Raw genomic sequence first — 14,471 nt, forward strand, 5'->3', positions numbered from 1 at the left:
AATAATTTAGTGACGCGTTCCTTCAGGTACTTTTATTATCACGATAGTTATTCTTATTTTATTTATGTCTTTTCCTTCATTATTTCTTCTAATTAATTAACGTTAGTTTCATTAATTTACTTAATTTTCACTATTTAATTTTTATCGGCGGACCTCTGACCGCGGACCTTTTATAATTTTTCAGAGACAATTCTTTATTAGTTTTATTTAATTTTCTTTATTTTATTAATTTTCTTATAATTAATTAATTTTCCGACTAGCGACTATGACTAGATTCGACAGTTCCCGGTGCATGAGTTACCCGACCCACCTGGAAACTTCTAGAAGAATTCCGGCTACCTGCCTGGAAATATTTTACTAACGCAATGGCTCCGGCTACCTGCCTGGAGTTTATTAATTAATTATTTTACATAGTTAATTCCGGGTTAAAATTATTAGTTTTCGCTTTATGGATTTAATTATTCGAATTACGAGTAATAAATTTTTGAACGCTAAGACGCGACGCTACCAGACGTACGACGATGTATTAATTAAAATGTTCCGGCTTCCTGCCTGGAAAAATTTTAAATAAATACCTTTACAACAATTTAACTCTTTGGTTCCTTTCTCGTCGTTGTGTTTGTCTTGGTCTCTTCCTGGTCTGGTCTGGTGATTGTAAATTTTCCGTCTCGTTCCAGTAATTGTCCCTTGTCTCTCCTCTTTCTCTATCTCTAACCTCTCCTCTACCCGTTCTCTCCTTCAACCTGCTTAATCAGACGCAATCAGTAATATTTATAATAGATACCGGCTAACCACCTGGTATCTGATAAAAGATTTGAATAATTTATCGCTCGGTTCCACAGTAAAATACAAGCTCTCAATTAAATAATTTTACCTAATATAAACTCGCAACGTCTAAATATCGGCGGTTATAATGGAGTCCTATCGTAGCGTCTCCTCAGCTGTTGAACTTTTCCTCGACTGGACAAGGTCCGTTCGGTCTGGTCGTTCCGGTCACTAATGTCCGATTCTCGTTTCGGTCCCAGTTTATAATTGCTCCCTTCTTGACTTTGGTTGTCTTTTCTCTCCTACCAAGTGGGGTTGACGATCGAGCAAATTGAAATTTCCACTTCCGGACGACTAGTCGCTACCTACCCGGAATACCCTGAGTGGTAATGTCACATGACCGACAGTACACATAATGGATTTTATTTTGGACTTATTTGAACGCGGTAAATTCGAATTTACCCCGTTACAGATCATAAACATTAGAATTCATGAGGTGATTAGTTTAAATCATTTATTGCGACAAAAGAAATTAACAATTTATAGGTAAATTCTAGAAACGGACAAGACACGGTACTGACATTCAAGTGGTACATGGTAAGTTTTCTCTGAGTGGCAAGTTATATGATAGAAATATAATGTTGAAATATATTCATCACAATCAAATCAACACAAAAATTTTATTAATTGATTATTAATTAATGACCTGTGAGAACAAAAAATGCAGGACATTGTATATCACAGTTAGAACGGAATCACCCATGTATTTAAATTCAGAAAGTAATATATTTCGTTGTATTTCATTAGGCGCTCTACAGTTGCACATAAATATCGCATCACATTAGGTGTATTAGGTCTTACTTTTATTATACAACGCGACGAGCAGACATTTTGTGTGGTCAGCAGTTTTGAATGTGGGAAGAAAAGCTTTCCGTTGGAGACTGCAGAGGGATATTTTCGAATGCAGCGAGAAAAGAGTTCTCATAGAAAAGGTGGAGTGATATTTTCGAGGCAGAAAATGCGATTGCAGAAAAGAGTTAAGTATCATAGTTAAGCTGATTCGAATAGTTGTCTGCTCGCGCATAAATATTGTATCTCTTCTTTATTTTACCGCTTCTATTACAGATCACTATCAGAATACCTTTAAGGCCGCTATTGTTGAATAAAAATATTGCATTTGTATCCGTATGATTTATGCTATCTCAGACTTGCAAAATAGACTTTCAGAGCCTTCTCTGGGTACTCCCATGTTTGGGGACGCCCAATAAACAAATATCCATATAATTCACGTATAGTCATTCCTTTACTGACCGACCCACACCCTTTATAACATCCTATTAAATTTCTAGAGACACTGAGCTAGGAACATTAAGGTGTAAGGTCACACGTAAAAGCAAGATAGTCAGCAAGATTACAAGCAATACCTTGAGCAAGATAGTTGGCAAGATGACCAGTAATACCTCGAGCAAGGTTGTCAACGATTGCTTTAATGATTTCTTAATTGAACAAGAGATCCCAAAAGTTCTTCAACGAATCCAGATTTACAGCATCATCTGCCAAGCTTGCTTTATACGGAACTTCATCTCCGTTTATACAAGCTGATCTTCGGTCACCTGATCACATTTCTTAGGCAAATTTATTTTTACTGTATAATTTGGTGGATGGGTGACCACGTCAACAAGATTTTGAAAAAGTAGTTTGATTTCCTGTTTAACTTGCTTTACGTTTGCATATTGCTAGAGCCCGTTCATTTTCAACTGCAACTTGTGTGTTTTCTGCGTCGAAATCATAGATTTGGTAATCGCTCCAGTTTATCGATACGTCTTGTTCTGAGTCCGTTTTCGATTGTTCTTCACAATCAGAAAGACTTTGAACAACTTCTTCCTCTTCCGGCAATTTGTTTGGCTGACACTCACTCGAAAATTGTACGCCTACAGGAAAAAAAAGTTTATAAATATAAGATCACAAAAATACGATTATACGTATGAATACATAAAATTTGAGACATAAAAGTATTTCATAAATATAAAAATAAGATTATGCATCGTATTTTCATAATAATAAGTTTACCCTATATTTATTCAATAAACGATATCATATAAAAATAAAACTAAATTATTTCATAAAAACAAACGAAATTGCATGATAACTAGGATTGAAATTTTTTTTCACTAGGATATCGAAATCTTACCTTTATTACGTCCGTTGATGCCACAAAACACACGTTTGAAAATAAAAAATTATTTCAAACATCGGTTGCAGCCACATGGGGTAACTGGTTACCCTACGCTGATAAAACGAACGCTCAAAGCGCCAACGCGCCTTATTCCAGTTTCTTTTCTAATTAAATCACATCTCACACTTATCTTCTACCGGCAGATGTCGGTATTTGTATGATTTTCGAATAACTTAGACCTCTAATTTTACTTTTTCTAAGGTTGGGGTAAATAGTTACGCCGTGTGGCCGTTAAAGGTTAAAAGTTATTAAAGCTTGAAGTTAAACTTCAAGTTAATTTTAAGATATTTTTACTTTCCTGGTAAAACTATTAGAATTATCATAAAATGTCGTAGGATCATTAGTGAAGATAATTTTATTGCTTACAAATTATTTCTGAGAAAGTTGTTTTCTAATTCCACATAATTTTCTACTTATTTTCAATTTTATCTTAAGTTCTCGAAATCGATTAGAACACTTTTTTTTGTGTTTAATTATAGAATATAGTTTAAATTTAAACTTACAAGGAACCTTCTCAATAAGACAATTTAAAGATGAATTGAGAAAAGTAAAGATAGCCCGAACTAGTATTCGACACCAGACCATGTCGGTATCACGCCGGGTGCTCGTCCAGTTCAGCTTTTGAGCCCAATACTATATTCCATTCAATATGATCTACAACATAGATTTTTTACTTTTTCCATATTATTGTTTGGCTTATAGTTAATATATTTCCACATTTTAATTTGTTTACATTTTTCATAAATTTTTCCAAATTTTCGAATGCATTCATGCCATAAATGAAAGAAACAGAAAAATTTCGAAAATTTTTTAGTGATTGTTGCAAGACCGTAGCTTCGTAATAAATAATCGTATTAGGATTTTAAAAAACCATATTGCAGCTTGAAATTCCTATTTAAATCGTATTTTCATCAAAAAATTTTTTTTAGAGCTTCAACTAATGCATACACATATGAAATAGCGCGAGACAAAAATTTCATAAATTGTTCCTTTTCTTCGTTTAGCAGATTTATTCAGCTTCAAATTGGCTTTTTTTAACCTCGTAGGACGATTTATCGCAAAGATAGTAGCCATAAAAAAAATGATCCTTTTGATCTGATCATTAATATTTCAGATACCAATGATCACACTGTAAATTTGAGGGCGACGTTAAAAGCTTAGATGAGTCCCCTACAAAAATCTCTTTTTATTTTTTGAGAAAAAAATTTTTTTTTATTTTTAACATCCATTAGAAGTAAATACAAAAAATTACTTTTTTGGTTTCTTATTACAGTCGAGTACCCGTCATAAGCCCAGCCTAGGGAACGTAGGAGAAATTTTTCGTGGAATTTCAGCATCCCCACTCCCGCGCGGTTAGTTTTGTCGCTTGACATTCCGTATAAGCCTGCTTCATTTCTTTGTGTAGTCGTAACGTTGTCAAACGTTTTATAGTGCGTTTATACATACAGTGCAAAAAAAAAAAATTAACAAAACATTGATTGTTCCATGGTAAGTTTATTTGATTATTTATTACAGTAATTATTAAATAAAATTTGTTAAACATGTACGTGAAGTAAAATTGTGGTTATACAGTCAAAAAACTTTTTAACCTCACAGTTTCAATAAATTAAATTACTAAATGCTGGGATATGTGTATCATCACTCTAACTGTCAATCATTCAATTTAAGAATTAATAAAAAAAAATACAATAATAATAATAAATAAAAATAATTAATTTTGGCTTCATATGAAAAATATTTTAAAAGAAACGTTTCATTGGATAATAAAAAAACTAAGAATTAAGCCTTTTTTGTGTTGTGTTTTTTAAAATCTTTTTTCTATATTGAGTTTTCATATTTTTTGCAGTGAAATATGGCTTCAGTTCCAAACCCTACAAAAGACTGTTCCGCAGGAACATTTAATGATCCTTTGAATGATCATTTAGAATTCCCTAATCAATTAACTAATCGAAAGAACAAGAGAAAAGAAGGAAGTACAGTTAAAAGAAATAGTTTTTCATTCGAAGAAAAATTCAAGATTATTAATTTGTTGAATACACAATCAAAAAATGATGTCTGCATCCAATTTCATTTGGATAGAAGCACTTTAGATTAATGGATTAAACAGTCGACAAAAATTAAAGAGATTTGTAAAAATAACTATAGTAAGAAGTTAAAAAAACAAAAAATAACTGAGATTAGCGAACTTGATGACATGATGTACGCTTGGTTTCTTAATAAACGAACTAGAGGTGCTCCTTTATCTGGACCTATCTTGAAAGCACAAGTTTTGTTATGGCTGAATGCTTAGGAATAAAGAATTTTAAAGCGAGTAATCACTGGTTTGATGGTTGGAAGAAGCGTAATAATGTACGACTATTGCGGATCCAAGGGGATAAACTATCTGCTGATGAACCTGCATCAACTATCTTCAAAGAAAATTTTCAAGATATTATCAAGAAAAATGAATTAACAAGAGCCCACGTATTCAATTTTGATGAATCTATGATTAATTTTAAAATGCTGCCAGCTTATACATTTGTATCAAGCCGTGAACAACAAGCGTCTGGCTTTAAAAAAGACAAGAGCCGTATTATATTTGTGGCGTGTTCGAATGCAGATGGCTCGCATAAAATCCCTATACTTATTATTGGGCGCTCTGCGAAACCCAGGGTTTTAAAAAGTCGTTCTGCTGAAACATTACCTGTCTTTTATACTTGTCACGATATTTAGATATCGCGGCAGTCTTGCATCAGGTCGGTGAGCAACAAAAGGCAGCACACGCTGCTCACACGTCTCATCCGACATTGCTATTATAATTATTGTTTGTTTACATGTAAGATTTTATTTAATTATTGCACTAATAATACTTCATTGATTTCTTAGGTATAAATTGTATTAGAATCAGGAGATTTCACTGATTAATTTAAGCATATATTTGGATGTTGTAGTGCTGGGAAAAAAAATTGCGCATTTCATTTATGTGCTTATGATTATTTTGAATTGGTTGGCGCATGCGCGTCAACGCAACAGTTGGCATTCGTAGATTTATTTATTATAAAATAATTATAAATTTGTCGCAATTTGGTATTTTGTGTAAATAATATAAACCCATTGGCATTATTTGAGTATTTTGGTAAACCACATAAAGGAAAATACATTTACCGTATTAGTGTGCAACCAAGGAAGTTGAATGATACGTAAACTGTAAGTACTTTTTGGCTAATACATTGGCGTGTAATTTTGTTTCCCAAGTTGGTGATCATTTGTCTATAGCATAAGAGTGGGAGAGATAGGGAATTCTGAGTATTAGTAATTGGTCATAAGGATATGATGAAATGCGTGAATATTATACTCAGTAAATACGAATACAGCCAGTGAAAATATTCAGTATTATTTTACCAAATGTTGAGTGTGATAAATGTTTGGTTATTTTTCATTATCATTTATTATTAATTTCAGTTATTTTTTTATAATTAATTTTTTGGTGCGTATTATTATTTTATTATTTTACTTATCACGTGAGAGTGATACAAAGGTATAAATATCATTCATAATTATTTTATCCAAGAGTGCTATTTATCTTTATTATTTGAGTATAGGATGGTATTATTTTGTGAATACCGTAAAATTCACCATTGGAAATTACTGGGAATTCTTACTGGAAGTACTGTAAATTCCTATATGAGATTATTTTATTTAATATTTTCTATTCACTTGCGAGTGATATAATAATTTACAATCATTGAGGTATTATTCTGGGATTGTTCTTCGTGCATTATATTTAGTTTGTTTATGGTCACGTGCGAGTGAGATTATTACTTACTAGTATTTATATGTTCCTATGCTAATCACAGACGAGTGATTATATTTTGTACGTTCGATAAGTTATTTTTGCGTTTGATATGCTTATTGTTTAATCAACATTATTATTTTGATTATAATTTGGGTATACGCATACTATCTTTACTTTTTGTTGTAAGTGTACTATTATTTTTTTGATATTGTTATGTGAGTATGCGATATATTTGATTAATTAAATTTTAATTTAAAATATATTTGAAGCAAATGGTCATCAACCCGGTAGTTATTTAAATTTATTTATTTAAAGTACTGCTATCTTTTTCTTGCTTTCCTTTTCCTGAAATCTGAAACTGTTACCCTGTCATTTATTTTATTTTCATTTTCATTTTTCTCCGTTGTTTCATTTTGAGTTAATTCTGTTCATGGGGCACACGAACTGGCGCCCAACTAGGTTGTCTAACTCAGCCTGAGCAGAGCTGCGGGTCCAGGGAGATTCAGGATATCTCCAGGTGGGACATTTTGTTTCGTTATTAGTTCTATTTTCAGTTTTTTTTTTTTTTTTTTTTTTTTCAACCAATGGAGAGCCATAACGGCTATTGAGCGCCAACCACACTCCGCCGTGGGACGCGTGAAATAGAAGAGAACGTTATATACTCATTCCAAAAGCTCGTGGATGACCTCTGCTATTTTTTACAATTGGTTTAAGACAGAGTTCGTACCTAAAGTTCAAATAATCTTGCGTCAAAAAAGGTTCTCGATGAAAGCTATTCTCTTAGTTGATAATTGTAAATCACACGTAATGTTGAGTGTTGGAGACATTAAAACAGATTTTTTTTCACCGAATATAACATCTATCGCACATCCTATGGACCAAGGAATTCTGGAAACATTGAAAAGAATGTACAGAGCCCGACTTGTATCAACCCTTGTTGATGCTGCGAAAAAAGGAACTTGTATTCCTGAGAATTTGAAAAGTATCACTTTAGATAATGTCGTGAATTGGATTAGTGAAGCTTGGAATAAAATGTCTTCATCAACAATCTATCGGTGTTGGAGAAAAATTTGGCCAGTCCAGACCCGTGATGCTGAAACACAAACTGAGTCAACATCAGAAGTCTTGACTCCGTTGTACTTGATGGTAGAAAATGAGTCTGATGTAACAATGTTGGATAAGTTAGTTAATGCTGATGAAGTTCTTGAATCATTGAGATCTTTAGAAGAGTTTGCCGGTATTGAAAAAGTAGCTGTCGACTCGTGGATGAATAAAACCGAGAATTGGGGTATAAAAACTTTATTTTATTAAATTTTCAGTTAATAATTTATCCTTATTATTTATGTAGCTACCAAAAATTTTAACCGGAAATACAGATAATTAAAATAAAATGGATTTGTTAAGTTAGTTAGCAAATCTTAACTCATTCATTTGGCGCGATAAAATTTCTCCTTTCTTTTCTCTAAAAATTTAATTTTTTTATACATAAACTACAGATGGACTTGATGTGGAGGAAGGTGAGAAGACTGTCAACTTAGATATGATAGACTTGGCTTCTAATACGTATAAAAATTATAATGAAAATTCTAATGTTAACACTCTATCAGATTTTTCAGTTGTAAGAGATGCTCTAAATGTAATGTATGATTATAATTATGAAGAATGAATTATATTTTGATTAATCTTAGTTTAATGACTCAGTGCAAAATATAAATAGAAAATTTTTTGTGTTAACTTGTTTATTTTTTTATATTCCTACTTAATAAAAATTATAATAATGATAAAAAATTTCATCTGATTGCGTAATTTTATGAATTATTGTTAGTTTTCTTATCTATATTTATAAAAAGACAGTTGTTTTTCAATACTTTTAACGGAGGCTTATACGGAGTAGTCTGGCACAAAACGAAATAGAGTGGTTAAGTGGTGGAAGCTGTTTCGTCTCAGTTACTGCTGAGTGAGGGGAAGAGGCTTATTAGGGGGACGCTTATGACGAGTACTCGATTGTAAATCAACCGCTACTCTGTAAATATCGATGAAGAGACTAATGATGCCAGGGACTACTTCAACTTAGTGTACCTCTAATAACCAGGTAACTTTTCGAATTGATCTATCAAACCGTTTTTTGGGGGTCATCAATCAAAGTTTTGTTAAACAGTTAAAGGAAAAAGTTTTATTCCTTCAATCATGTAATGATCATAGTCTAGGAGCCCTCTCTATTTTTTTTTCATGATTAGTAACAGGCTTATATTTTCCGAGCGGCTTCATGCCTACAAGACGCCCAATTTTTTCCCTTACAACCGTTCTCAATAATGGCATATAACCTAGCGCGCAAGCGCCAATTATGTCATTTGGGCAATGCTAAAATTATTATTTGTAAAAACAATATTTTTTTTTTTAATGAGGAGGTTATCAATTATAGAACTCATTTAAACGTTTGTCCTACAAATTAGCTGGTTTTATCACAGTGTCCTCCACTTCTCAACATGTAGCAATTATTAGATGGAAAAAAATATTATTAACGATGTTATATCCGGCTTGCCGTAAATATTAAAATGGCCTCTGCCGCACTCGCTGTAAAGTGCAGCATTAGCAATTTTAGGGACAGCAACTTCGGCCAACACCTCGTTGCGCGTCGTCAACGTTTCCTCTAATCAGGGAATTACACTTGACTGTATTCTAAATTCATCCAATTATGTATTTTAAATTATTCCCTCCAGAACCGCGAACCGAGGTGATGAAAACAACGAACACCCAGGTGCGGCACCCTATGACGCTTGAAAAGTTAATGTATTTTCCTTGCTGGCCCGCGTGAATTCTAAACCGTGTTACGTTTAGGCAACCCTCTTTTTTTTCTATTTTCTATTTCTTTCAAACCGATTAGTAAAATTTCATTAATAAAATCTGAACCGTCAAGTATACAATAAAATCCCATGGGAAGATCGTCTCGATACTGCATTCGAGAAGGCGTAGCAAGTTGCTTCGTACCGTTCAATTTATATTCAAAATCGTCATTTCAAATTTGTTTTCTTTTTCAAAATTCACCACTGGGAAGTACCGCTGGCGTAAAATACGAGGAGGCTTGGGTGATTTTTATAATAATTGTTAAGTGTGTTAATAGCGATTCTCTTCCATATGAATTGCTGGAGTCGGAGCTTCAGATCGAACTCATACAAGGCAAAGACTCAATAAATCCAAAGTGTAAAATCATAAGTTTAAGTTTAATAGATAAGTGTAAATCCCAGATATTTAAGTTAAAGAAAGAACCTTAGTGTTAAGAACAATTTAATATCCTGTGAACTGAGTACGGCGAGTCCATAGGGAAGTTATTCAATAAACATCTATCATTGGGGAACCTGTATGTTAGATTATTTCTAATATTAAGAACCATATCCCGTCTTCCTGGAACAAATCATCTTTCGATCAGAGACTATCTGTTTCAGTCTGACACTTCACGAAGGTCAATTCCTAAAGTAAGCAGTCAAACAACGAAAGGTAGTTAAAGTTATCAAATTATTTAACGTATTTCATCCAAATTCTGCATAGAATTTACAGAGAGGCCCCTACGGGGTTTATCGTTTGAGTTTTTACAATAAAATTAAAACCTAGAGCTAATCCTCTAGGAAAATCACCCTGTTTGCCCAGTGCCTCCCACTTGAGGCCCAAGCGACCTTTTCCAATAATTAATTATTTATTAATTAATAAAATCCGGACATAACAACCAGCTCATTTTTCTCTAGCTGGTTATTTAAAATTTATAATATTGAATAATCCCATTGTCCTAAAAATTAAGTGGTATGTTTTTTTAGTCCGACACTAAAACCTTGTCAATCCTACGGCAGTACTTCACTGATCAGTAACTGTAGGACAAAAATATTATATGATTTGTTACTTAAATCTGTCGCTGAATATAGCAATGTCCTACAAAAAAATGGCACGTGTCGCTAGTCCTACAAAAATGATAAGAAATAAAAGAAAATCATTAGAAGAATCTGGAAAAAAAACGTTTTGATATAATAATAATGGAGGAGAGGGCAAAATAAGGCCACCAAAATTTTGGATATCTTGTCACGTAGCGATTACAACGTGAATCACTGCACACTCTTTCCCATCCCGCCATGAATCGAACAATATTTTCTAGCTAGTATAAAGCGTGTTTATTTGTAATAGTTTATTATTATTTAAATATTTATGTTATTTTGATTAATTAACTATGATTTAATTCTGAATTTACTGATATTATTGTTTATTACGTTTATATTTATGTTTTGATAATGATTTTGAATATAATGTATTAAATTGATATTTTCATTTCAGCTAGGAACACATGTGCGCGTATCTATTGTATAAAAGTATCGACCGAAAAGAGATTAAGTAGATATGGTGGGTATAAAAATCAATATCTCTCTCCCGCCACGTGGTGCATTGGAATAATTATTATTTTATTGTTTAAAGGGTCAATAGTTATTATGTTTATGAATATAGATAGAAAATATTATTTAGTTTATCATTCTGATATCTTAGGTCGTATAATAAATTTGAATATTTTATTTTAATTAATAATTTCGGGTCCGAGGTCACTAGAGGGGATAACATGTGAGTGATACCCATCCCTCAGAAAACTGACGCGTGAAAACAGTCAGAGAGGACCGTGATTTTGTAAAGGTGGGACGTGTTGTCCGTGATTTTGAAATAAAATTGTTCTGGCCCAATTGCCGTGATAAAATTAATTGAATATAAAAGAAAGTTGATTTGATTTATTAATATTTTGTTGTATTAACTTGGAAGTATAAGTTTTCGCATATAATATTGTTTATAATTTAAAAGTTCCAGAAGTAAATTATTGTCAACGCCAATAAGTCATTTGCGTTATCATTTGTTAAATCGGCTATCCCTGGACCCTCCATAGAGTTGATCATGATAGATTATTGATTAATAATTGAATCTGAGTTATTTTGTTACAATAAGTTGCATATATTCGGCGTACATTCTAGAGTTTAGTGCATATGTACGTAAACGCGTCGAATGAATTTCTTGGAAAATTAGACAAGGATAGCGTATGTAGCTCCTTGTCTCACAATAGTATTTGAAATATAATTTCTCTGTGTAAAATTTCTGTTATAATTTAATGGTATGCAACCCAGTGTTGCCAAATATATATTTACTTGCGTCTTTCTCTCCCCAGAGTAAATAATATAAAATAAAAAAAACATTAATAATTTATTTGTATAAATTTTATAGCAAGCTTAAAGAGTAAAAATTTGTATTTGAGTTCCCCTGTGGATAATATAATTTAAATTGATTTTTATCATTATTATTCAGCTCAATTGACAATATAATCATTTTAAAAAAATTTATTATAAAGAATAAATAATAGTAAACAGTATTTGCGTATTGTAATAATTCGGTGAGTTTCTAAATATATTTGAATTGAATAATTTACTATAAGGAATTCAGTGATAGCCAACATTTATTTGTTTATTTCCTGGACACATTTTAGTAATAATTATTGCTCATTATTTTATTCATTAGATTTATTTGGCTGTCATTCCGCTTGGTGCATACATTCTCGCTCAGGATTTTGTCTCGTGATCTCTCCCTTGAATTTTTATTATTTTTGTTCGTCTTGTAAAAACGGGCTGGCTCCCTCGTGCACTAACCTAGCCTGGGAAGCTGGTTCGGGCACACTTTTTATTTTATTTACTAGTTTGAGTCATTTATTATTATTATTTATAATTTTTATGATATGTGGGTGACCACATATGACTTCGGGTTTTGTTTCGCGTCTCCGTCGTGAAAATAAAAACGGTGTAACAATCGACATATATCTATTGCGATTTAATCAATCGTTTTAACATTCTCTATTATATTCTTATTTTTTTTTTTTTTGGTAAGGAGTACTCGACTACGCCCAATCTCGTGGTGATAAATTTATCTTTCTCAGGTATCTATGTAAGTGCATGCATGATGACCATGAACAGGCAGAGATCGACAGATGGGACAATATTGTATATACCTGTATTGTATATACCTGTCTTTCTCTCTCTCTCTGCCATCTTTTCTCAAACCATCTATGATACCTAAGAGTATATTCATCTTGCATCTACATCTGCCTGCGTACTTCTTGTGACAATGTACTTACAAGAGAGTGTGTGTGTGAGTGAGCATAGTACCCAATAGATGACCGAATAATGATGAAATCACCGTCTTATTTATCAGGGACGCGTGCACGTGAGCACTGAGCCCCTAACGATTCAGCGGTAAACAAATTTTACGAGCTAAATGATTTACCTTACTAATGATCAATATTTCGAGTTATATTTATTTTTTATTTCGAAATCTTTGAAATACTTACTAGTAACACGGATTCTTCAATGCATTTACTTACTTGTTTGTTACATAGAATGACCTCCGAATTCGGAATATATGCACATTATATTTTTGACCATTTTTCCCTGGGATAAATCCCGACTCTTTTCATTAATATTAGACCTACAGCGTAAATTATTCATTTGTTTTTCATACAAGAACACTTACGCATCATGGTTTTCTACCCCATGCTGCTAACTCTAAGCTTACAACATAGATTACTCATTTGTTTTTCACGTAGAATGACCTCCAAACACGGACCACTTACGCATCATCTTGTTTTTGACCATTTTAAGATGTATTTCGATTTCTTAAACCCGGAAACTATTGCAACACCGTGGATTATTCATTTGTTTTTGACGCCCTATTAGATCATCACATCGATGATCCAAACCAGGAAATCAATAAGAACCATACAATTCCCCCAGCCAATTCTAGGGTATATAAATTGCAGAAAATCTAATGAAGATAGTCAATCGCTAATCAGAACTAATCTCTGTCGGATCTCGGGTCAATTCCCGGTTTCGGTCTGAAAATTCTACTAGTTCAAAATAAGATTAGTTCTAAACGGCTAAGCCGATTAGTACCGCGAATCAGAGTCTAAAATTTTCATCGTTGTCCACGTGATGGTCCGTCGCCTAGGCAATCGGGTTCCTTGGTCAAATAATTAAATTTTAAATTCGCTAAAATCTCGGTTGATTCGACTCACCCCAAACAAGAATCATCGGTTTCGTGGCGGTCCACAGCCTAGGAATCCGGACTCCTAGACCGATATCCTAACTTAAAAACCGAATACTCGCGTTCATACTCGATAGATAGAGGAGTGTATCCCCTTGGCACCCTAGTAGCTCTGAGTCTGAATAGCATATTTGATTTCGCTGAAATAAAATCACGAAGCCACAGTGCCGTGTCCGAGTGTAATTAAAAAAATCTGGGCGTCGGTTGACCCTGCGGGCCAGCCCCAAAACTTCCCGCTGTTTTCAACCTCAAAGAGCTCGAAAACATTAGTGTAAATATATTTTCGAGCTCGAAAATGCTATCACATGCCATTGCTTTTTTACGATCTTTTCAATCTCTAACAAGTTACCTGTTATGCTGAAGTTTAAAAATTTAAGAATCGAAAATCATTAATGAAGCGGTTTTTAATTCTTGATTATGTTCAATAAAATAAGTGTATTGAGACAGAAATCAATGTCAGGGATCAAAATCAAGATTTAAATGTGTTTTGACTCATGTAAGAAACAACAAAATATGAAATATCCGAGAAAAATATTAAAAACTACGTTTTATCGATTTTATTGTTGATAATATGATTTAAACTAATAA

At 32.9% G+C, this 14,471-nt stretch overlaps 1 long non-coding RNA gene across 1 annotated transcript in view; it reads right to left on the bottom strand.

Moving 5' to 3' along the window:
* Window positions 1-375: 375 nt before the first annotated feature.
* Window positions 376-14,471, bottom strand: part of LOC103575304 (uncharacterized) — a 40,813-nt gene continuing 26,717 nt past the window's right edge. The window contains exons 2-3 of the long non-coding RNA XR_008404251.1: window positions 3,505-3,655; window positions 376-2,696 (exon numbers count right to left, since the gene is read on the bottom strand). This is a non-coding gene — a long non-coding RNA (uncharacterized LOC103575304). The remainder of the gene's footprint in view (window positions 2,697-3,504; window positions 3,656-14,471) is intronic.

Source organism: Microplitis demolitor, chromosome 9 (genome assembly GCF_026212275.2).
Source record: "Microplitis demolitor isolate Queensland-Clemson2020A chromosome 9, iyMicDemo2.1a, whole genome shotgun sequence".
In the NCBI taxonomy this organism is placed as follows: Eukaryota; Metazoa; Arthropoda; class Insecta; order Hymenoptera; family Braconidae; genus Microplitis; species Microplitis demolitor.